Here is a 22,756-nt window from a genome sequence, read left to right on the forward strand (position 1 = left end):
GGGGGCGCTGGGGGCGGAGAGTGCGGGGCCTGGGGGCGGGTGTGGACCGAACCACCGCCGTGTTGTTGGCGGTTTGAATTCCTCCCGTGGGAGCCGGAGGAACCAAAGCTGGCAGAGTCCCAGGAATATGCCCGCTCCCCAGGAGCAAGAGGGAATGTCAAGGGCATGGGGAGGGGAGGGGGGGCTGAGCGCGAGGGGAAGGGGTCCCCAGAGTGGTGCGAGGAGAAGTGGCAGCAGAGCGGGGGCGGGGGGACAACCGGTTTGGCTTTAGATAGCCCCCAAGTCATCCTTTACTTTCTGGGGACTCTTAGGTTGGGCAGGGGCTCTGGGTCCCCCCTCTTTGTGGCCGGGCTGCCCCCCAGACCTGGGGGCAAAGGTCGCCTGGGGGAGAAGCGGACTGAACACAGCCTAAATCCGTCTGTGGCTGCAGGGCTCCTGGAGCAGAGCCTGCCGCCAGCTCCCTGCGGCCACCTCAACATTCCCTCTGCAACCGGCCACCCAACTGTGTGCACCCCACCTGCCGTGGGAGGGGGCCAGGACTGGCAGTAGACCCCCTCGAAGGGTCATTCTGTGGCTGCCAGGGGCCCACCAGGAGGGATATACGCATGTGTCTGTACTTCCACGTAATCTGCGTCAAGTTGGGGGCTGGCTGCTCTCGGGGGCTGACCATGCCTGGGGACCCCAGGGATCCCCTAATGAGGAGTCTGAAAGAATGGAACCCCCAGCCAGCTACCCACTTCTTCCTGTCTGGTCTCTGGTACGTCTCTGCCCCTTTAATTCTGGGCAGGTGGGATCACTACCCTAGGAGCAAGTTGGGAGGTTAGGGTGGGAGAGGGGTCTCTCCATGGTTCTGAACCCCCCCTCCATTGCCCTGTCCCCCTTTCCCAGGGGTGCTGTGCTGGAGGGAGGGCACAGAAGGTGGGAGAACCTTCAGGATGAGTGTCTTGTGGCACCTGTCAGTGTGGAGGGGGTGCACGGGGGAAGGGGCAGGGTGGGGGCTGCCCCAGGAGCCAGTCCCAGGCTGAGGCAGCTCCTTCTCCTGCTCCCATCCTTTGCCCACCTCTGAGCTGCCCGCCCAAGCGTCCCGCGCTGCCGCTCCATCCCTGGGCTGGCACAGAATATCAATTTGTCTCGTTAAGCTGAAAGTCTGCACTGCACCAAAATCAGAACCCGGCCGTGTGCGGAGGGGCCGCGGGAGGGAGGGCGCCAGGAGCGCCCATGCAGGGCCCACCAGCAGGACCTGCCGACAGCCCATTTCTGCTCAGCCCCCCAGCCCCACCCAAGGGTCCCATCTGCCCCTGGCAGTGGCTTCAGTGTACACAGGATGCTGAGAAGCTAGGGATGCTGAGCCCTGGGTTGTCGGTCAAGGTTCTGGGCAGGGCTGTGGTCACAAACCAGGGAAGGTCTCCTGCTGGGGTTCCCCCAGAACAGCCCAGGACCCCCATCAGAGAGACCCCTGCCCCCACACCAACAGCCAGGGCCTGGCGGTTTCCAGAGCAGCCTCATCCTGGGTGTAGGAGGGAGAATTCTACCCTTTTGCAGGGGCAGATGGGGGGATCTGAATAGCAAACCTTCCACGTGGACTTCCAAGTTGGCTCCATCCCTGATCAGCGCCCCCCCTCCCCCAGAGGCCAGGGCCAGGCCAGGTGCCACCCACTCCCCAGACCTGCAGACAGTGCTACTTCCCACGGTGGGACCAAGGGAGGGTGCTCTGGGATGGCTGGGGTGAGCATGGGCAAAGGGCAGGGGGTGAAAAGCCCTGCGGCTCACATCTGGCCAAGCAAACATGCCTATGCCAGGAATGGCACCATTATTAGTGCACCATCTTTTCCAACTGTGTTCTCTAAGTACAAAACAAATAGCCCCAGAAGTATCCCATTATGAGCCACCACCCTTCATCAATACGACCTCTCTGTGCCCAGCACCCTTGACAGTTTGTCAAGACCACCTGCAAAACAGTAAACCATTTCATTCTTACAAGTACTGTGGCCACCCAGATGAGCAGGCCCTGTGTGGCTCAGAAGAGTGTGGTGGTGAGGGTGAGTCTGCACAGCCAGTGAGGGGTAGACTACATGTGTGACCGAGGTGGTTTCCAGCCCAGGGTTCCCTATGTGGGAAAGCCAGCTGGGTGAGGGCTGGCTAGGAACTCCGTATTTATCCACTTGGAAGACTGTGTCCTGTCTGCCCAGTGGGCTGGGCCTCACCAATAAGGTACCAATAGCCAAGCTCTGAGGCCCTAGCACTGGCCCCAGGCCAAGATCCCATCTCCTTGGCATTCTAGGCCCTGTGTTCTTCCAAATCCAAGTCCATACTTCAGTAATGCACGCTACCTATCTGCAGAAGCAGCCCAAGTGTTGAGTTGCATAGTGTTTCCTGGAATATACATACTCTGCCTCTAGGCCCATGAACTCCTATTCATCCTTCAAAGTCCAACTCAAATACCCCTTTGCTGAATAGTCCTTCCTGATTGCACAAACTGAGTGGGCTCCTGCCTCTGTCCTAGCTCTGACCAGGATGGCCTGTCTCTCTCAGCTATGACTACATTGGATGTCTCCAGGGTCTCAGGTGCTACCTCCCAGCAAGTGGTAGGTACCATAGTCAAGGCTTGAAGAGTTTGCTGCTATGTGATTTTGAATCACCAAGTGCCAGACCCAGAAGGACCCTGAAGCATGCATACTCAATCCTCCCATTTTACAGGTGAACAAACAGAGGCCTCAAGAAAAAGCTGTAAGGTATTGGCCTAAAGTCATTCTGAAGGCGGGACTGGCCACAGGCACCCATCTGCTGTCCCTGCCCTGCCTCTTCCTGCAGCACTCATATGTGGGTCATCTGACCTGTCCTTCCAGGATATGTTGGGGGACGGGGCGGGCAGAGGTGTTGGGAAATCAGACAAACAATGGCGCTAGTGTTGCAACTCTGGGAAGGTTGGAAACGACAGGTCAGGGTCATTCACGGGGAAGAGGGAGGAAGAGGCAGGGGCCAGCCAGAGGGTCACTGACAGTTCTGTCTCCAGTCTGATTTGGCTCAGGGTGGACACACTGAGGGTCAGGCCTGGGGAAAGGTACGGGAAGTTGGGGAAAGGGGGAGGGCACCAGTCTCATTTGGTTTTTGGACAGTATTTAGTTGGCCAGATCCTGTTTTGTCCCCTCGGGAGAGATCTCGGGGCTGGGGCACAGGGCCAGGGTGGGGAGCTGGGGCCAGTCTGTTGGGGCACCTCTGCCCAGGAGAGAGGGACGAGGTAGGTACGGACAGGTCTGAGGGAGGAGGATGGGACGCAGGCAGAGGCCGGCAGTGTCACTCTATGAGACACGGGCTCTGGGTTTCCTGGCTTCTTACAGGAAGCACAGGGAGGGGACTCACCCACACTTGAATTTTTTTTTCTTGGCTCTGGGTCTTGAGACATGTGGGCAGGGGGCCTTGGCCGCTCTTGGGTGGGGTTGGCAGCTGCCACAAAGAGTGGCTAGGTGGCCCCTCAGGGGCAAAGTCCTTTCCTAGGGCCCTTCACCTCTCTCTTCTGACCTCCTCGGATCACCCTCGGATCACCCTCAGGTCTGTGGGCATTTCCCTGTTTTACAGAAGAGGAAATGGAGACCTGGCGACCTCAAGGATTTGCTTCAGAGTTCCAGAGCCAGTGAGGGCCAGAGCTGGGAGAGATCACATCTGCCCCGTGCAAGCCCCAGGCCCTTCCCTCTGCTCCTGCCTGAAGTGACCCAAGTCTGAGGCAACCATTCATGATCTCCTAGGTCCGTGACCTTGAGGAGCTGTGGCCACACGCTACAGGAGACCGATGGCCTAGCTTGTCCCAAGTCTCCCCTCCAGCTGAACGGGAGCCCCAGACCTACTCCTAGGCCTGCCAAGGCCCCAAATTCCCTTAGCCAACCAGGTCTGGGGTGGGGACTTGTGGCCTCTAGGCCTGGGTTCAACTCCTAATCCCTGTTTCATGATGTGTGACTTTGGGTAAATGACTTGATGTCCGAGTCCCAATTTTCTCATTTGCAAAATGGGCACCACACTGCCTATTTGTAAATTAAAGGAAAATGGCAGCTGGTGTTAGTAGAAGAGCATGGGTGGGGCTCCCCAGAAGGCCTCTGGGAAAATGCTCTGTCTATGATGGTTCTTGGTTACCACCAGGCCCCCAAATGTCCCCTCCTGCTATTGGTTCTTGTTTCCTCAGTGAGGAGGTGCAGGCCTGGCTTCTGGTGAACTCCAGTCAGCCACCATTCAGGTCAACCTGTTCAGGTCAACAGGGCCTTCTGCACGGTGCCCAGTGTGTGGCCTTCGCACAACCCTGAGAGGTAGGTCCTCCTTTATCCCCATTTTACAGATTAGAAAACTGAGGCACAGCAAGGTAGCTGTGGGCATGTCTCCGGGGCCACACAGGTCAGAAAGCAGCCCGGGAGAGCCCACTCCAGCCTCCCACCTGGGCAGGCCAGGTGTGTGATGATGGTTGCCTCTGCCTCCCTTTTGGGAGGCCAGAGACCAAAGTCAAGGGTTTGAGTTCACACAGCTGCTGCAAATGGAGCCTGTGAGGCCAAGAAGAGAGCTGAGCACTTTCCCTCCTGGGAGGACAGACAGTCTGGGGATGAGGAGCATTGGGAGGACTGCCTGGGGGAGGCTGCCTCTTCCAGTCTCATCCTGCTACCCCTGCAGGCTAATGCCACCCTGACACATCTCACACCTCCTGACACCGCCCATTCCCATCCAGCCACCCTGCCTCCTCTGCTCTCCTGCTACCGACCCACCCCCTGCAGCTTTAGCCGGGCTCTAAATCCCCTTAAACCCTTTTTTTGGCCGCCCTGTGTCATTCAGCGTAAGTCCCAAATGCCTCATGACTGTCTCAGACCCATCCCTCTCCCCTCTGCCCCACACCAGCCTCCACTGCTCCCAAGCACACTCTTGTGTTTCCACACCTCTGGGTCTTGGCACGCCGCTGCCAGGAATCCCTTCCTTCCCCCCACTTCTGCCCAGCAAACTCCTACTCATCCATCAAGAGCCTGCTCCAGCAGCTACTCCTTCATGATGACCCCACCAATGCCCTGCCCCCCAATCAGAATTTGTCTTAATTAACTTTTTTTTAAAATTAGTAATGGGAATTAACCCAGAGGCACTAAACTGCTGAGCCACGTCCCCAGTCCTTTTTATTTATTTTTTTTTATTTTGAGACAGGGCCTCGCTAAGTTGCTGAGGTTGACCTTGAACTTGCAATCCTCCTGCCTCAGACTTCTGAGTTGCTGGGATTACAGGCATGCACCACGGTACCTGGCTCTGTGTGTCTGTCCCTCTAGGTAAGGGATTCCTAGTGGACAGGAAATAGTCTCACTTGCCTGTGGTACCCCCAGAAGTGGGCACAGAGTCTCAATTATTTTTATTGGTTGAACTCATGAGTATAGGTTTGTTGAATGAAAAACCAGCCCCCCTAGTAGTTTTGAACTGTGTTTGCATCTCTGTAGCTTTGGAAATGTTTTTTGGAGTCACTGAGGAGCCCTGGCCTAGGATTTGCTATTTTCTGAGCCTGTTTATGACCTTTGGGAAGAGCAGAAAGTAACCCCAACTTCACTCAAATACTCGTGCTCAGAGATGTCTTAACTGGAGTTAGGATGTTGGAGTCCAGTGTTGGATTCCTGGCAAGATGAGCACTCAGGGAGGAGTCCCTGTCCCTAAATGCTCCCTCTCAGTTACCTATGGCCTGACATTCCACCATTAGTGATTCATTTCTTTGGATCATTCAGTCAACAAATCTTTATTCAGCTCTCCCTGGAGGGGAGGCACTGTGCTGGACCCTTGAGTTGACATTTAAGTGTGTATGTGCTACTTCTCCTTCTGGAAGGAAGGAAGAAACAGAAGGGGTGGGATATGAGTAAGACTGGAGGACTGGGCACTACTGGGATCATTAGGGATCAAATAGCCACCTCAGTCTCTGTCCTGTCTGAATAGCACAGAGGCCACGTGGTATCTTCTGAGCATGCTCACACACCCCCACACCCCCAACAGCCCCGCTATGTGGAGTGTCACTACCATCTTACCCATGAAGAAACTGAGTTTGGAGAGGGGAGGCGACGAGCCCAGGATGACAGAGCTGGAACCAGCATCAGAACTCAGCCCTGCCTGGGCTGCTCAGGTGCAGGGGGCACTGGCTCACCCCTTACTGGTGTCAGATGGCCGGGGCTCTCAGAGCCACCACAGCTCTTCCTTGCCACTCAAGCCCCACCTTCTGGGACCCACGGTGGCCCACGTGCCTCTTTGTCCTCCACTGTACAGGCAGCAGGGGTGCAGGGGTAGGTGCAGAGAGCACGGGAGCTGGGGCTGATGGCCTTCCACAGAGCCCTGCTCCAGCTGATGGGCTGTGTGACTTTGGACAAGCTCCTCAACCTCTGGGGCCTCAGGCTCCTCATCTGTAAAATGGGCAGGATGCTGTGTGCCGCCTGCCTCTCCGTCTGCTCATTTGTTCAACAAATACCCATCGAGCACCTTGTGCCCAGCTTCTGTGCTGTGTGCTAAGAAGACGGTGCAGAAAGAAAAGCTCCTCCTGGGCTAGGAATGTGGCTCCAGCGGTAGGGCGCTCGCCTGGCGTGCGTGCGGCCCGGGTTCGATCCTCAGCACCACATACCAACAAAGATGTTGTGTCCGCCGAGAACTAAAAAATAAATATTAAAAAAATTCTCTCTCTCTCTCCCTCTCTCTCTCTCTCTCTCTCTTTAAAAAAAAAAAAGAAGAAGAAAAGAAAAGCTCCTGGTTCTTGCTCTCAGGAGGGGTTACAGACAGATGTGAAATGAAATGATCAGGCAAATCAGGGTGTATTTACAGAGGGCTCTAAGACACCATGGAAGAGGCTGTGGGTATGTTCAGAAGGAGACCGGATGCCTCTACAAGAGCAGCAGGAACCATAGAGGGTCTCTCAAGGGGGTCATGACTGAGTAGGGCCTGAAGGCCGAGCAGAAGCTCACCAGGTTAAAGGAGGGGGTGGTTTCTTGATGCTGAGAATGGCATATGCAAAGGCCCTGAGGCTGGAAAGAACTTAGGAATTCAGAAGAAATGGAAAGGAGGCCTGAATGACTAGAAGGAGAGAGTGGGCAAGGGGCAGAAGAGAGGTTGGAGCCAGGCACACGAAGTCCTGTGATCAGTTTATAGATTCCCACTAGAATTGTACACCAAGGTCAGCCACACTGCAGTCACCTCCCACCTTCCATAGGCATTGACGGAAAAATTATGCGTGTCAAGTGCTCTTTGTTTAGAGTTGCCCACACATGGACTCTTTTAATTCTCCCCAAGACCCTTTAAGGTCATTCTGGTCACCATTCTCCATGGTGAGATGGAGGCCCAGAGAGATCACGTGACTTGGTCAGGGTGGCCGCGCTGGTGAGTGTACTTGGGATTTGAATTCTGAGACCCTCCGTGTGCTTCATTTCCTCGCTCTGGGTCTGGGTCCTGCTTGGGTCCTGCCAGGGGGTCCAGCGAATGGCCCTGGGGAGCAGAACAGAGAGGAGGTGGGATGGGGGCCAGAGTCAGGCCTGGAGGGGGAGGATAGGCAGGAACTGGCTGCCCTCGGGAGACTGGGGTGCTGATGCGGCCTTGCTAGGTTCCTTGAGGTCATCCCCACGGGAGTATTGCACATGCTCCCCAGAGGCTGCTGGGGCCCAGAAACTTCTGGAAAGTCCTTCTTGGATGCGCCTTTGGGCTGGTTTATGGGGACAGGCTTTCGTGTCCCCCCAGCTAGTCCTACTCTTCCATTTTACAGATGGGGTCCCAGGGCCCAGACAGGGGTCACCTCCTGCCATGGACACAGCAAAGCCAGGGTTGGGAGGTGAGGGCTTACAGCCCTTCAACCCCATAAGAAACTCCTGTTACTCTGTGGGGCCTCCTTGCTCAGAAACCTCCCTTATCAGATGTGCTGTCTCCCTGGGTGGCCCCCTCTGCAGGCCCTGTGTGGATGAGGATCCCCAAAGGCTGGGCCAGCTCTCTCAGTAGCCCACCAGCAGGCAGCCCAGGAGGCGAGAGGAGCACTGGGCCAGCCCAGCAGAGGTGGGACAAACTGTGGGGGACAGGAAACACTTGGGCCTCTTCCCTCCAGCCCTCCTGACCCACCAACCTTCCAAGGCTGGTTTGCAAAGACCCAACAAAAGCAGGACATGGGACGCTCTTGCAAACCAAACAGCTTCTCAGATATATGGTGGTATTTCTTTGGGGGGGGCACGGAACATAAAGCAGGGTCTTGGGGATCAGAGAGAAGTAGGATTGAACCCCAGCTCTGTCACGTATTAGTAGGGGGCATTATTGAGCTGGTCACAGGGCCAATTTGAACTTTAGTTTCTACACCTGTGCAAGGGGAATAATGATATCTGGAACTCTGGGAGTTCTGGGAGGCATGAATGACTGATGTGTTTGTTTATGGCACGTAGTAGGTGCTCAGCCAAGTCTAGCTTGCTTCTCTATTGTTTTTCTTCTGCAAAAGAAGCAATGCTTTCAAATTACAGAGCATCCAGTCTTTGGTTTCAAACAAAATTAAAGAGAACTTCAGGGTAGCATTGATTCATTCTTCAGCGTTAATTGAGTACCTATTACATGCCTAGTGGTGGGAGACAGACTCAAGCTTGGCAGAAAGACATTCAGTTGCAAAGAAGTACGGGGAGGAGGAAGGGTTTGCGGAGCCCAGTGGGCTGTTGAGGGGTGCATCTGCCCTGAATAGAGGGGAAGGTCACATTTCTATTTTGATCCTTCCCTGAAAGGGCATCTGCAACCTCCCAGGACCTCCCCCAATGGTGACAACGATCTCCCTGTGACTTGGTGGAAGCTCTCAACTGCCAGAGCCATAGATGAGCTCACCCATTGGCCTCCTTGACAATTGAACCCCTTCACCTTTCTAAGCCTCATTTCTGTCAATCACATGCTGCTCATAGGTACCTCAGGCCTGAGAATGAACTGAGATGCTGCCTGTAAAATTTTTCTCTGTCATGTTATATGCACCATAAATAGTCTTTTAAAAATTACCCACAAGGCCTTCCTCTGTTCCTTGAAACTAGCAGGCCACAAGTAACTCCATTTTGTGGCGTGGCTTCGAGCGTTCTGGAATTGCTGGCCCTGGCTCACAGAGTCAGCTGAGCACATCAGTGACCTCATACTGAGCTTACACTCTGCTTCCATGGGACTGTTTACCCACAGAGACTGGCTAATACCATAAACCAGGACACCCACCCCCAGAGAGCCTGCTGTTAGCCATGTTCCAGCACACCACAGAGCCTGGGCAGGACCTCCACAAAGCTGCCTGGAGCCCACTACCTTCCGGGTCTCAGGGCCCTTCTCTGCCCTGATTCCCTCCACCTCCTCCCTCCGGGAGATGGCTGCCCTGGCCCTGGCCTGGCCCTGGTTTTCATCTCAGTGATGCCGATTTCTCTTATCTCTCTTGCCACTGATTGCCGATGGTCCTAAAGGGATTTCAGTGTCAGATGAGGTGAACCTGGTAAGGCATTGCCCTAAAAATCTACTGGCCACCATCTCTCTCTCCTTCTCCTCCTTTATCCTTTCTGGCTGCTGAACCCAAGGGCCCCTCCCCAATCCTTATCCTTTCCGCCTTGGGTGCCCCCAGATAGTACCTCATTTAAATTCTCCTCCTTGAATCTCCAGAACCCTCAACACCCACTTCTTGGACCTTTCCACATCTAAGGTTCTTCCTCCAGTCCCGAAAGTTGTACCAGCCCTGGAACTGGTTTGGTCCTTCCTTCAGCCTGTGTGGCACTGGACAAGTTACTAGACCTCTCGGAGCCCCAACAGCAACAACAGCAGTATTTGCTAGGCTCTCGCCACATGCCAGGCACCATCCCCACAGCTTGCCCTGTTTCCCTGTCTGCAAAATGGGGGCAACCCAGGGCCTCACCCCGTGGAATTGTGGGATGCTCTCCAGCAACAGATTTGTGAAATGGGCTTGCTGATGGAAAGCGGCACCCTAACGCTGTTACTCTACTTTGAAGGGCAACGCTTGTTTAGATCTACAATTTTTAGATGTGTTTAAAAAAAAAAAAAAGTGCCACAGGCATGTTATTTATAGTCAGCTCCCGTACAGGTGTTGATGGTTCCTAGCCTGCTCTGCTAAAAATAGCCAACGACAAAGGGCACCTCCGCTCTGCCTACCTGAGGAATCTACAAAGAGCCAGGCTCTTGATTCTCTGCCTTAGCCATGGGAGCACTCCTGCCGGCTGAGGGCCAGGCCGCAGCCCCTCCAGTGAGTCCTCACTGGAAGACCTGGGCCCACCGGAGGAGCTGGGGGAGGCTGGGGGAGACTGGGGGGTCTCTGGACGCCTGCTAGTGTGTCACTGGGCAGGCATGTGCTGGCCTTGGTCACCTCTTCCCCCTGCCTGGTGAGAGGTGATGGTGGAACAACTGTAGATTAAAGGGGAGGAGAACTGGGCCTGGCCCCTGGGGTGCAGTGTGAGCCTCAGTTTCCCCACATTCAAAAGAGAGGGTTGAAGGTAAGAGGCATGAGAATTTGCTCTCTATCGAAGATGCACACAGGCTCTGTTCTTCTTTCCCTCCCTCTGGCCTGCAGACCTGGGGACTCAGGTAACGCTCACCCTCTGGCCCGGATAATGGCAACAGAGGTGATGGAGATACTCAGCCCCTACCCGTGCAGTGACTCACCACGCAGGCCCAGGCGGCCGGCAGGGGGAGTAAACTCACTGAGTCCTGGTCACCCTGCTGGGGAATCCCGTTGTCCCCTTCTGACAGATGAGGGAGGACACTGAGCCCAGGGAGGCGATTTCATATGCAGTCTCATACCAGACAGTGCCAGCTCCTGGCTTGCTCTTGGCTCCAGGCACCAAATTGGGCCCAGTGGGAGGGGGACAGGAGGACCAAGAGCTTGCTTTGTCCACAGCTGAGGGAGCGATGGTCATGCACAGGATGACCCTCCTGCAGGCAGGGAGTGGCAGTGGATGGCCAAGCTGTTTCACATGGCCTTACCAGTTGGAAGATGGCAGGGAATGGCATTCCAGGGCTGGGCACAGAAGGTGGAGGGTTGGGGTGGGACTCACAGAAGATGAGAACCTCGGAGGGGAGTGCATGCTACCCCACAGCACGGAGGCTCACTTACCAGGGGCCAGAACCCCTCAAACCTCAGTAGTGATGTTTGGCAGCCCACAAGTAACACTGCTATAGCTGGGATCCTAACCTACCTTGAAGGCCCATGTGTTAAAGGACTGGTCCCCAGGGTGGAACTCTTAGGAGGTGGTAGACCCTTTAAGAGGCGGAGCCTAATGGGAGGTGCTTAGGTCTTTAGGGGGCATGCTCTGGAATGGGTCCCTGGAATTCTGCCCCTCCTCACTGGCTCCACGGTGAGAGGTTTCGTTCTTCTCTTTCTCCACAGACCTGCAGCAATGAGGGCCACTTAATCCCAGAATGGAACCTCCCAAATTGTGAACTAAAATAAACCTTTCTTCTTTAGAAGTTGATTATCTCAGATATTGCGTCATAGAAACAGAAAGCTCGAATATGCACACACTCAAAATTTGTCTTTGAATCAACTCCTTAAAAAAATACCAGACACCTATTGAGTGCCATGGGCCTTCTGCATCCACAGTTTTCCGTATCTCATATCCAACCAACCATGGATCAGACATATTTTAAAATTGCCTCTGTACTGAATATGTACAGACCTTATTGTTTCGTCATTGTTCTTCGAACAATGCAGTCTAACAAGTATTTACATAGCATTTACCTTGAATTTGGTATTATAGGTCCTCTAAGGGTGACTGAAACCGTAAGGAGGATGTGTGTGGGTTTTATGCAAATTATACCCATTTTCCATAAGGGACATGAGTACCTATGGATTCTGATATTTGTGGGGGTTCCTGGAACCAACTCCTCTCAAACACCTTGGGATGACTGCATTATCTTAAGCCTTCAGAGTCACAATATCATGAATTCCCTTGCAATGTGTGTTTCTCTTCTAACACATTAAAATAAGTGCACAGTTATTAAAATAGAAAGGGTGGGTCTGGGGATGGAGCGCAGTGGTGGAGCACTTGCCTAGCATGTGCGAGGCCCTGGGGTCCATCCCCAGCGCCACAAAAAATGAAATGAAATGAAATAAAATAAATAGAAGTGAGAACTTACTCATCCACCAAAGTGAGAACTCACTCACCCACCAAAATGGTAGTTCTGCCCTTTGGAAACCGTACCCATGACCTTGGCCCCAGGTGGGTTTCAGGGGGACAAACCTGGGCTACAGAAACACCTCTCAGAGCTCAGGGGCAGGAGAAGCATTCCTGGGGGTCGCTCCTGTACCCATGAAGGGCTTGGTATGCACAGCCCCAAGCTGAGGGGGTGCCTGCCCCTCAAGCTGGGGGGGTGCCCACCTCTCGCCCAGCCACAGCCTCTTGCTGGCCTCAGCTCCCCGGGGAGAGCTCGCTCCTGGACACACCCGTCCCCAGCCAAGCGCCGCTGCGGCCTGTCGTTCTGACCTCAATGACTAACACACATTCCTGGCCTAGTTAGAAAGCCCCTCGCCTCTCATATTTATAGCCACCTCCCGACTCCACCTGGCCTCTGAGGGAGGCTCCACCCTTCCTAGAACCTTCTTTCTCTATATCTTCCCTTCCCTGAGCCCTGCTCTTTCTATAGGTCCTGTCACACACTCCTCTTTGAGCTCAATTTCGTTCTGGGTGACCATGGACAAGAGGCTACCCCTCCTTGAAAGGAATCTGTAAAATGGGAACCCATGTGTACTCACCAGACTAGGCTATGAGGAGGATTAAATGAGGTCCTCATTCTGAAATTATAATGGCTAATGTCTGGGAAGAGCCCACAGTGCACTAGACACACTCAGTTAATTCCTACTACAGCCCCAGGTTGGGTGAATGGTTGTTACCACGTCTGTGTTGCAGAGGACGAAACAGAAGCACAGAAAGATTAAGCAACTCACCTAAGTTTGCACAGCTAGCTGAGATTCAAACCAGACTCTAGAGTCTACACATTGAACTTGGCACAGAGTGGGTCCTCAGTCATACAATAGATTCGCCACCATTTGTTTCCTGCCTTTGGGGTCTCCTTAATGACTTAAGCACGTTGCTCACAGTCTGCAACAAAGTGCTTGGGGTGGGAACAAATAAGGAAGGTCAAGTGCAGGTCACGGACATAGTCCGGTCAAGATAGTCCTCTTAAGGAAGTGATCAAGAATGTGGCTAATGAGGGAGCGCAGCAGGCCGGGATGAGGATCACAGCTGGGAAGGGTGGCCTTTGACAGAGGGGGATCTGAGGCCCAGAAAAGGACAAAGCAGACAGGCGTCCGGCAGGGAGGGAGAGGTGCTGGGGCTGCAGGAGCGGGGACCTCCGTCCTGGTCCTCACCCCACCCCGCCTTCTTTCACCCTGGAATCCAAAGGGGAAAACCATCCAGCACATTTTTTCACGTAAAGGTTTTGGGAACTTGTATGCATTGTCCCACGAATGGGTGCAGCTGTGAAAGAGGATTCAAGAGGGAGAAGGAATATTGACCGTTTGCACGTGTGCCCCGTGTGCAGCACTGGGCCAGGCATGTCGGAGTCACTTATTCACTCAACAAACACCTCCACACCAGCAGTCGGTGTGACTGCTTTATACGGGGATCTCCTGCTCCAGGACACTCAGCCGCAAGTGAGCCAATGCAGGGGCTTTCGCTTACCCCTGTGGGTGCAGGGACAGCCCACACTCCCCTAGCCACACAGATCTGGCTGCACCCTAACCTGATGGTACATCCTCACCCTGACAAGGTAAGAAGGAGCAGCGGGAACATGCCCTTTCTTTAAATTCAGCCCTAAGATAAAACCGTTTTCAAATTCAAATGAAGCTCCAAGCCTTGGTGGTTTGGGGATCATGGAATTGAGAGAGGTGTCGGGCTGTTTGCCCTTACCCAGAAAATTGATGGCCGACCCTGATTTAATTAGCTTTTTCTTACAGTGATTTAAGGAAGCCTGTAATTAGCCCAGGGCCCGCAGGGAGAGGCCCCGGGTGTTGGAGCCAGCGCTGGTGCAGGCAGCAAGGGAGGGGCGGGGGCTGCTTTCAAGAGGAGACTCCGGGCCTTGCCAGGTGATGGAGGTTGGGGGGACACCAGCTGCCGAGGAAGTGTGTGGATGCAGCAGGAGAGGCAGGGGCTGGAGGGGAAGGGGGTTGGCTTGGAAACTGTGCCTTTGCATTTTGTTCTGTATGGGACCAGGTTATGTGGCCTATGAGACTTCTGCGTCCCCACCCCACCGCACATTCAGAGGGTGGCAGTTAGACTAGGTCACTGCAGATAAAGTCTGGGAGGCCTTTACCATGGCTGAGAGGACCTCCCCCATGCCAGGGCTTTCCAGCTAGTCATGGGGACCTGTTCCCCATTATGAGAAGCTTCCAGAACAGGGTATACATTGCATGCAGGGTAAGTGGCCATTAGCCAGGCATCGGACAAGGTCTTGCCTGAGACCCTTGGCAGCTCTGGGCTTCAAGGCCACATAATCTCCAAAAGGGTAGAGCCGGTTTGAATGTGGCTTGTCCCTACCAAAACAACTCACACTACAGGTTGATTCCTAAGTGTAGCTGCATGGGAGGTGACCTGGGTCATGCGGACAGAGCCTGCAGGAGTGGGTGAATGGCTTTCTCCCCAGAGCGAGTTCTTGCTCCTGCTGGGTCAGGGGCCACACACGCAGTTGTTTAAAGCAAGCAACTCCACGTTCTGCCTCATTCTCACAAACCCCTTGCCCTTCCGCTTTCTGCCATGAATTAGTCTGCACAAGGTCCTTGCAAGATGTGGCTGACCAATCTTGGACTTCTCAGCCTCTAGAACCATGAGCCAAAAGCAATTTCTTTTTTTTTTTTTTTTTTTCATAAATTAGTGACAGAACCAAAAAGTGGACCAAGACAAGAAGTAGATTGTCCCTCTGGGCCTGAAAGCCCTGCAGGCAAATCACACCCCCCATCCTCTAGGGAAGCAGAGACAATCCCACCTTGCAGGAAATTCACCTCGACCCTGGAGGCATCGGAAAAGCACCATAAACAAATCAGTTGACCCGGGATTCAGGACCGGGTAGATTATCAGCCACGAACTTTCAACTTGCAAACTTTCACAGCCAGGAATAAAGCTGGTGGTGGCATTATTGATGATGGACAGGTAGCTCTGGGCCCTTCTTTCAGAGTGATTTGTCTCTTGATGCTCATTTCTGAGCTGTTCTGTGGGTGCTGTTAATAACCCCACCATGTCCAATTAGACAGAAGCAGTGAGAGTGTGGGCACCATGGGAGGGGACTACAGGAGCCGCGTGAAATGCCACCCTTGGAGGTGGAGATACCCCAGGTACTTGTATCGTGTCGTCTGAGAAACAAACGCCAACTGATTGGGAGCTACTTGGGAAATTAGTCTGAATGAGATTAGAGAAGCCAGATGTGGCCGCACTTGGAAGGAACAACAGCATTTGCTGGTGCCACTTGCAGAATCCCTACTATGTGTCAGAGAACATGCCAGGCGCTTCCACATCCATCATCTCTAATTCCCACCGTAGCCCTGCTAGGGAGGCAAATGTTGGCCCGTTTATAGAAGAGGAAACAGAGGGTCAGACTATTCAGCCAGAGAGAGCAGAGGTTGGATTTGAACCCATCTGTCGGGCCCCACAGGCTGTGTCCTTCCACACCTCACCAAGGTGGGGAGGCAGGGCTGGGATTAAGGATAGGAGGATGCAGTGGGAGGCTCGAGAGGAAAGCGAACGTGAAATTCGGTTTGTTGAACATGTGCTGCGTTCTTCCTGTGAGCTAGGCCACCAGATCAAAGTGCCCTCTAGCAGCTCCGGGCCCAGTGCGCCTGCAGCACTGAGCACCCTTGACCTGTCTCTGTCCCAGTGTATGTGTGCCACCAAGTCCCGCTTGCTAGCCTTCTCTTTCTGGGTTCAGTAGTGAGGCCTTCTCCGAGGGCCCCTTGCTGGGTTTCTACCCTCCCCTGACTCCCTACAGGGTCTGCCACCCCAGCCTTGGGCCTGGTACTATTGTCATGGATGTCTTTGGACCCCCATCTTTGCTTCTTCTCAGTTGCTCACCCCCCTTTCATCCTAACAAACATCTATATGAGGCTCAGAGATGTTAACTAGCTGGCTTAAGGCCACGCAGCTAGTGAATAGAAGGCCTGGGATTAGCTCCCACACCAGGCTGCGGTCTCCCCTGCGGCCATCAAATCCGACTCCCTCTGCCGCTCGCCATCCCAATGGCATTTACTGGCTTTAAGCACACGCCAGGCTGAAGCCAGCACTGCGCTTGTCACCTGGAGGCAGGTGATGAATTTTGGAAGCCATCCAAGAAAGAGACACAAAATGACTTCTCTTGGTGGCTCTCGCTGCCAAAATGCACTGAACCCCAATCAGGAGCAGGCCTCCAAAGGACTCATGGTGACACTGTCCATTTGGCTGGGATTTGCAGCTGACAGGGCACTTTCCAAGTCACTACCTCGTGGAGCCCCATGGCAGCCCTGGGTGGGCATCCTGAGCCTCTGTTTACAGATGAGGGGGCTGGGGACTCTGAAAGGTACTGGGGCTTGCTCAAGGTCACGTTCACACGGCTGGGGGGGTGACCTTGGATGCATCACAGTTCTCCATCAGCAAGCATGGAGATGATGCTGGCTTCCCAGGACTGCTCTGAGGGACCCAGGAGACGGGGGGAGGTCTGGAACAGGGCCTGGCCTGCGAGAGGAGCCCCACAGCTGGCACCTCTGACTCTACCGACAGACGGAAGGACACAAACGTGGAGACTAAAGAAAGGCCAGAGAGAGAGATTCTCCAACGGTGGCTTGTGCAAACAGGAAGGCTGGCAGCTGCTGGCACTGGTCACGGTGGCCGCTTCTTAACAGTCTAATCCCCTACATGTGTTGTCCCATTTTATCCTCATCGTAAGCTGTAGGAGGTGGGTTTGATCTTGATTCCCATTCTCCAGATGGGAAAACGGAGGCACGGACAGGGGAAGTCAGTGGGAACCAAAGATCAGTTTTGCCACAGAAAAAGAAAAAGCAACTCAAGGGCAGAATATGACAAACCTATAAATTAACCCACTCCCCTGCCAAATACCCACCCCAAACTTCTGGACCTGCCTCTTTTCTTTCCCCAACCTCTCCGGCCACCTCCTTTATGACAGAACTCAACACCAGCTGCTCGCTGGTAGGCCACCTTGGCCACCTCGGCTCATGGAAAATGCTGAAGTCTGTGATCCCTTGGAATCTACCAACCTAGGACTGGGGGTGAAGCCGGGCTCTGGAACCTGTGCTATGATTCTGGAAGTGGTGGAGAGCCCTGCTTTATACCCAGCAGCACCCATTGATGCAGGGTGCGAATGGTGTCTGGTGAATTTACATCCTCCTTCAAGTATGCTATTTGGAAGATTCTGGTCAAAGGTCAGTGATCAATGGGGATCAGTGGGGATCAATGGGGAATCTCCCGTGAGGCTGGCCGTGGAGCAGAGGGGGTCTGGTAGACTTCTTGCTGGCCCCACTACATGGTCAAATACACTAGGGTCTGAGCATTCTCTCGGGGCCTCAGTTTCCTCTTCCCTAAAATGCAGGAAAAAAAGAAATAATGAAAAGGAAGCCAAGTGGCAGGGCTAGACTGGAGTAGAAGCTGCAAACGAGCCACTTGTGAGAGCAGCCAGCTTAAAATAAATTTGTTTGTTTTGCTCAGAGCTTAAAATAAAATTGAATTAAATGCCAATGTTTAAAAATTGGAGGATTGTGCCGAAGAATCCAGATTTCTAGCTTCTCCCAAAATATTGTCAAGGCTGCCCACCCCGGAGTTGGCTGGGGGTGGCGGAGGTCACAGAGCTAGGCATCTGGTCATCAGGGTTTCCCTGTTCTTGTCCCACTTCATTATGGACAGCGTCTCCCCTGGCCTCAGGGTGGGTGAGCTCCTAGTGCCTGAGTCTCCAGCTGTCCTGAACGTGGGGCCGTTCAAAGGAGGAGCTGATGTGGCATCAAACCTTCCCAGGCATTTCCTGAATGCTCACTCTCTGCAGGGTGGCTCTGGATGTGGGGGTACAGCCCCAAGCACTCTACACACACCAATCAACTACTTCATCTCCCAACCTCCTGGGCGAGTACCCTTGTCATCACACCCATTGCACAGATGAGGACACAGAGGCACAGAGAGGTTAACCCACATGCCCAAGGTCACATCATCAGTAAGTTGTGGCACTGCGATTTGAACCCTGGCAGCCTGGTTCCCAAATGTGTGCTCTCACTGTTACGGGATGCTGTTCCCCTCCCCCCCTTTTTTCCAACTTTTGTCTCTCAGTATGGAAAGAAAATCATCAACCTCCCCAGCCCTCATGCCCTGCTCTGTTGGTTATGACTTCCCGCTGTCATACGTCAATCGACTCCTTTAATCTTCTCAATAGCCACATAAGGCCTAGGTTCTACCATCATCCACATTTTAAAATGGGGAAATTGAGGCACGTGTTGGAGGCCATGTGGCTAGAGGTGGCAGAGCCAGGACTGAACCACCCTCTCACTCCCCCGTTTCCTCCCTTCACGTCTTCCCTTCTCCATTTCTTTGTTTACCCCTCGTCCAACACTCAGCTGAGGCTCCATGCCAGGGCCACCCTTGTGCTGGTATCAGAGTCACCCAGACACCTACCATACGCTCCCAGATGCAGCTTCATGGAGCAGGCTGGGGTGGAGGGCGGCAGCCTGCTCCCAGAACAGGAAGTGCCCCTGGACACTCCCTCTGGGGCCAAGGCCAGCGGGAGAACTGGTTTCCAACTCACAGTTTTGCAGAGTCCAAGAGGTGGTCAGAGAAGGGAAGCCAGGGAGCCCCTGACAGCTGCCTGCAGGGTGAGATCCAGCCAGCACTGTCAGACCTAGGGAGGCCCCAGCAGTCCCCACCCATACCCACCCTTTACAGCTGGAGCCTGGACCCAACTTTTGATCCTGGATCTGCCACTGAACTACTGTGTGGCCCTGAGTAAGGACTCCCCCTTTCTGGGCCTCAGTTTATCCATCTGTAAAATGAGGGCATTAAGTCACTGGAGGTCTCAAAGTGGCTGCTTGAAGGCCAGATCCAGCCCTTGGATGTACTCTGCTTGGGTATTTGCAGAACTGTGTTTTTTTTTTTTTTAAATCAACTTTGGGTTTTAGAACCGCTTTAGATATACCAAAATACTGTGAAGATACTACACAAAGCTTCTATCTACCCATATCTAGTTTCCACAGTTGTATGTTTCTTATGATTAGTGAATCAATATCAATACTTATTATTAACGAAATTAACATTCAATTCAAATTTCCTATGTTTTTACCTAGCGTCCTTTGACTGTCCTGGGTTCCCATGTTATATTTAGTCATCACGCCTCCTTAGGTTCCTCTTGGCTGTGACAGTTTTGCAGAAGACTTTTTTTTTTCAATTAAATTTGATTACCTCAGAAGAAAAGTTTTGGGCTAGTAGAAATATTTGTATTTGTGTGGTGGTTACACAGGTGCAAATGCATGGAAAATCATCAAGTGATTAATGCAAGATTAGGCACTTTACCCACTTTACTCGTGTCTCAATTAAAAAAAAAAATGATGAAGCCGGGTGCAATGGCGCATGCCTAATAATCCCAGCAACTGAGGAGGCTGAGGCAGGAGGATCACAAGTTCAAGGCCAGCCTTAGCAACTTAGCGGGGCTCTAAGCAACTTAGTAAGACCCTGTCTCAAAAAACAACAACAACAACAACAACAACAACAACAACAAAAAAGGTTGGGGATGTAACTCAGTGGGAAAGTGCCCATGGGTTAAATCTCTGGTCCCCCGCCCCCACTGTCCCAAATGATTGACTCTCCAAATAGCTACACTCCCTATTGTGTTCTGCTCAGAACCGACCATCACTTTGTATCATCTGCTTGGTGCCTATAGTTACCCCGTTGCATATTAAGAAGGCTCTTCTAGTTTACTCAGCCGTAAAAGGGATATAGTAACATCTTCTACCTAATCAGCCTGAGGTGGAGATGAACCGAGATAATGTGTTTACAGTTCTTAGCCTAGTGCCTGGGCCACACTCAGTGTCCATTAAATGGGGATGATTATGAGTATTGCTTGTGTTGCGGTAGCATTATTAAAACAGGTGCTCTCCTGCTGGGTGTGGTGGTGCAGGTCTATAATCCCAGTGACTCAGGAGGTTGAGGCAGGAGGATCAGAAGTTCAAGGTCAACATTAGCAAGGAAGGGAGACCCTGTCCTGGCTGGTGTGAAGTGCTGTGCTTCAAGAAAGAGGCTGAAAGAGGCCGGGTAAGGCAGCACACACCTGGAATCTCAGGGCCAGGGAGGCTCAGGCAGGAGGATCACAAGTTCAAGGCCAGCTTCAGCAACTTAGTGAGACTCTGGGCAACTTAAGGATACCCTATCTTAAAATAAAAAGGGCTGGGGATGTGGCTCAGTGGTTAAGCACCCCTGGGTTTGATCTCTGGTACAAAACAAACAAAAATAATAATAAAAATAAATAAATGAGACGGTGCTTCTCCCAAGGTTTCTTCCTGCTCTCCCTGCCTTGCCTCCTCATGTTCCTCCATCCCTCTCTGCCAGGGAAAGCCAAAGGGTGGAAGAGACAGAAGCAGGCCTGTCCCACCTATTAACAGAACCAGAAGACCCTTGGAGATGACCCCCAACTCTGCCCCCATGGCCAGGGAAGCTGGTGGAAGTTGGGGTCCCATCCTTCCCCTTTTAAGGAGCCTGTTGGGGTAGAAGGAGCCCCTCCCAGACACCTGTCACCAAGAGCTGCATCCTGCTCCCTCAGAGACTTCCCCCAGCCGAGGACACAGCAGTTGGCCTGGAGGGCTTTCAGAAGGCTGCTCTGGAAACCATGGGGATAACTCCCAGGTGGGATAACTCCCCACCTGGGCTCTCGGCTGGCCCAACTTTGGGGGGCAATGCTAGCTTTCTCTGTGTGGCACCCCCAGGACCTAAGCCCAGAACCAATGAGGTCAGACAGTGATGAGTTTCCAGATGTTCAAAGACCTCTTGCAAGGATCACACCAAGAAGGACAAACAGCTGCCTATAATAACAGCTATGTAGAGGGGCAACAGAGACCAGTAAGGGCCAAAGGAAGGGGTAGGACTGGGTCCTGTCTTGCCCGCTGACTCGCTGTGTGACTGGGGGCAAGCCCCTGCCCTCTCTGAATCTCCCTTTCCTAATAATAATAAGAGCAAACAGCAACAATAGTGACAATCATGACAAAGATGGTGGCAACAGTAACTCCTGATTTAAGATCAAGGTATGGAATAAGCCACGGTGTGTGCAGTATCCTTACGAGCACCCGGTGAGATGGTCCTGTTAATTATCTGCATTTCACTTATGAAAACATAAGTGAGGTCAGAGGGTGGGAATTTGTCTGTCTTCCCAGCTGACAGATTTGCAGACACAAGGTTCAGACACTGGTCTGTTGGACTTACAGTGTGAGACCTTAACCTGGGCCCCACCTCTGGAGTTGCAGCTGGAAACCTTGCAGGTCATTGCAGGGTTTCTGAATGTGCCTTCGCATAGGGATCTCACAGACTGTCCCTGGGGAGGGGGGGCTCTTCATCAGTATCCAAAGAGCCAGTCTGGACAGGGTCTCTCCCTCCACCGTTCCTCCAGCGCAGGACACAAAGCTTCGCAGGTCCCTCCCCTCATGCCATGCTTCATCTCAGCCACGCACCTTCACTAGAGACCCAGGCTCCTGAGGGGACCAGCCAGCCCACGAACCCAGCCTCTCCTACCTGGGCCAGAGATGGTGGCAGATCCAATGGTGTCCCCTCTGGGATCCAGGCGACAGACAAAAAACCCACACTCTAACCTCTCGGCTTCAGTTCCACCATCCGCTGCAGAAATCTGCCACCTGTGGCTACACCCTGCGAAGTGGCCACTGGGTCCAGGTCCAGCCGCCAGCCGGGCTGCCTCCCTTTCTGGCCTGGAGACCAGCAAGGAGGGGAGAGGCGAAGGTGGCGAGAGGCGGGGGAGCATGGCTGGTCACCAGGGGCTGTGGGCTTGCCTCCACAGTGCCATGACGAAAGGGTGTCTCTGCCAAGTCAATGTGAACAGTGGACATGTCTCTGTGTCCTCAGCTTCCTCCTGGGCCACTGTTCACCTGCTCACGAGGCCCTGATCCTATCAGCGATGCTCTGGCCTCAGTCCTGCTTACCTGGAAATTCTTTTGTTCGGAGGACTCCCTGTACAGATGGCTGGGGAAGGGTCGCCTTGGAAACCAGGAGTGCATCTGGCCCAACCCAAGAAGGCTTCTGACGAAAAGGGACGCATGGGGGTGAATGGCTGGCCAGAGGCCCGGCCAGGAGAGCAGGAGCACCCTGGCCCAACAGCTGGGAGGGTAGCCTCTCCCAGGAAGCCTCTCGGAACAGTCTCCACCCACCCCATTTCTGGCCCCATGACTCTCCTTGCTTCTTCCCTTATAAGAGGCCCTGGCTCTTTCTGTTTTTTGACAACAGGAAGAAAACATCCTTCACGTGGAGTGACAGGTCCCCTCTCCACCATCCCTAGGGAAAGAGCACTTTCCACCCGAGCTAGTTCCATGGAAGCTGCAATCTGATTTTTTCAAACATTTCACGTATAAAGAACTTGCCCCTGACGATTTCCTTGCTCTCACGTGAATTGATATTTTGCTAATCACAACCCTGAGTTGACAAACAGAACATCTAAATGGCAGACGACAAGAGATCAAGTTAACCGCAGGTCCTCCTCCTCCACTTCCCGGCCCCGGGCTTTTAAAAATGTGACTGAAACCAGAGACCACAGTGATGTCTTCTCCTCCAGTGCAGCCTGTCTA

At 53.3% G+C, this 22,756-nt stretch overlaps 1 protein-coding gene across 10 annotated transcripts in view; it reads right to left on the reverse strand.

Annotated features, from left to right (window-relative positions):
- The window catches only part of Atp2b2 (ATPase plasma membrane Ca2+ transporting 2), a 271,387-nt gene that overhangs the window by 160,882 nt on the left and 87,749 nt on the right, over window positions 1-22,756 (reverse strand). The window lies entirely within an intron of this gene.

This window comes from Marmota marmota, unplaced genomic scaffold (assembly GCF_001458135.2).
Source record: "Marmota marmota marmota unplaced genomic scaffold, marMar, whole genome shotgun sequence".
NCBI classification, from domain to species: Eukaryota; Metazoa; Chordata; class Mammalia; order Rodentia; family Sciuridae; genus Marmota; species Marmota marmota.